Source organism: Penaeus vannamei, chromosome 23, assembly GCF_042767895.1.
Source record: "Penaeus vannamei isolate JL-2024 chromosome 23, ASM4276789v1, whole genome shotgun sequence".
NCBI lineage: Eukaryota > Metazoa > Arthropoda > Malacostraca > Decapoda > Penaeidae > Penaeus > Penaeus vannamei.
The window spans coordinates 37,638,032-37,640,392 of record NC_091571.1 but is presented as its reverse complement, the minus strand read 5'-3'; positions in this window follow the sequence as shown (position 1 = coordinate 37,640,392).

The window sequence follows — 2,361 nt, the reverse complement described above, 5'->3', positions numbered from 1 at the left end:
GTCCTGACTCTCACTCAAAAATGATTTAAGAAAATAATGATTTCTCCTTTTTCTTCTTCATTTAGATTCACCTTGTTTATCCTTTGGGTAGCACTAAAGGTATATTTCATATGTCTGTAGAATGTTATAAGTTGCATATCTTCATGATAATCTGCCAATAATCGAACAAGAAAAGTGTATATATTCTACTATATATAATTCCTACGATCACAATGTCATACTATAACGAGGCACATTATTTTGACAGTGAAGAGAAATTCAAGAAAAATTTACCCACTTGTCAGTCACATTGCTGCCTTATCATATTCAACAGAAACATCCTTAGTATTTAGAAAGAATACATGTAACCAAAAGAAAATACATAAGGCTAAAATACGTGAACACAGTCTTTTATTCAATTTCTCATAAAAATCTGATCTATGTGCATTATATAGATGAAACCGTGGAGAAGAGAACACATTGTCATTTCAGAAAAGCTTCGTAAGACTATTTTTACCTCTCTTTTACATCGTACTTTAGAAATAAAAACAGTCAGAAATTTGTCTTATTCGCATAGAACGCAAGAAAATAATAACAATAAAAAAATAGAAAAGGGGGAAATAGAAGGAGCATATCAGCAGAAGAAAATGGAAGAAAAGCTATCACTGACAGCAGGCCAAGTGGCGAGGGTATCGAACAGACATCTCCGGCAGACCTGGGTGGGCGCGGGAGCTTATCAACTTATTTGGGTTCTTGGTATGTCCCTATTCTCGCTTAGCATCAGTCCCTCCTCACCCGGCTCCACCCACCCTATCCATCCTCCCTCCCAAAACCCCTACCCTAATTCTCCTTTCCTCACCCCTCCCTTTTTCTCCTCCTTGCCTTCACTCTTGCCCTAACCATCTTTGCTTCTGCCACTCTCCTTCCCTTTTCTTCCATCTGTCACTCTCCCTCCTTTTTCTTCCATCTGTCACTCTCCCTACTTTTTCTTCTATCTACAACTCTCCCTCCCCTTTCTTCCATCTTTAGTCATTCCTCCATTTTCTTCTATCTGCTACTCTCTCTCCGTTTTCTTCTATCTGCTACTATCCCTCACTCTTCCCCTAGCCTTCAGTCTTCCTCACTATCTTTACTGCTGCTCTCCCTCCCTTTTCATCCATCTTCTGTCACTCTTCCTCCCTTTTCTTCTATCTGCCACTCTTTACTTTTCTTCCATCTTCTGCCACTCTTCCTCCTTTTTCTTCTATCTGCCACTCTCCCTGCTTTTTCTTCTATCTGCCACTCTCCCTCCCTTTTCCTCTATCTGCCACTCTCCCTCTCTTTTCTTTCATCTGTCACTTTTCCTCCCTTTTCTTCCCTCTACCACTCTTTACTTTTTCTTCCATCTACCACTCTTTACTTTTTCTTCCATCTTCTGTCACTCTTCCTCCCTTCTCTTCTATCTGCCACTCTCCCTCCCTTTTCTCCTCCTAGCCCCCACTCTTCCCCGTAACCATCCTTGCTCCTGCCACTCTCTTCGACCCTGTCGCGCCCCCTCCCCCTTCTTATCTCCGCCCCCTACATAAACTATTCCTCCTCTTCTCTACCTCTCGTCTCCCTCCCCTGCCAACCCTGCCCTTCATGGCACACGTAGTGGTTTCTAACAGGTTTCTAATGTGGCGATTTCACAAGGCGAGAGAATGATTTCATATCCTTGAGCATGTTAGTTTTTTATGATCCATTTCAGATTATATTCATGAAGTCGATAGCAAAGTATTTGATTTTTTTTTTCTTTTATGGCTGAATTTGGTCACACGAATAACGATGACGGGGCATATTTTGAGGTTTCCATATTTGAGATATGAATATCATGTATTTTTGCTTAAGAACGAAATATCTAACAAATTCCCGGAGATGCACCAGCATAATAAGATTTGGATGAAATGTAAGCAAGCTGTTTTGATATAAATAACTTGTTTTCAAGAGCATGCTAGTCACACACACACACACACACACACACACACACACACACACACACACACATATACACACACACACACATACACAGACTATAGACCATTTCTGTAGCATCTCGAAACCATTTTTTTATACGTTTGATGTATCAGGGTCGCTACAAAACACGATCATCGAAGTTTGCACTGACAAAGTTTTGAAAAAAAAAAAAAGTTATTTTTCTTAATTTCACAAAAGAAACGTCGATAGAACCCCCCCCCCCCCCAAAAAAAAAAGTACTTAATATGCAGGTATAATATTTAACTACAAGCAATATATAGAAGCTTCTACTAAAATTTAAAAAAACAACAACTCGACAACACTTCAAATATGATGGTTTAAACTCCCTCTCGTTTCGCAAGGCTGTGGAACTTTGTTATATTTCTCAGA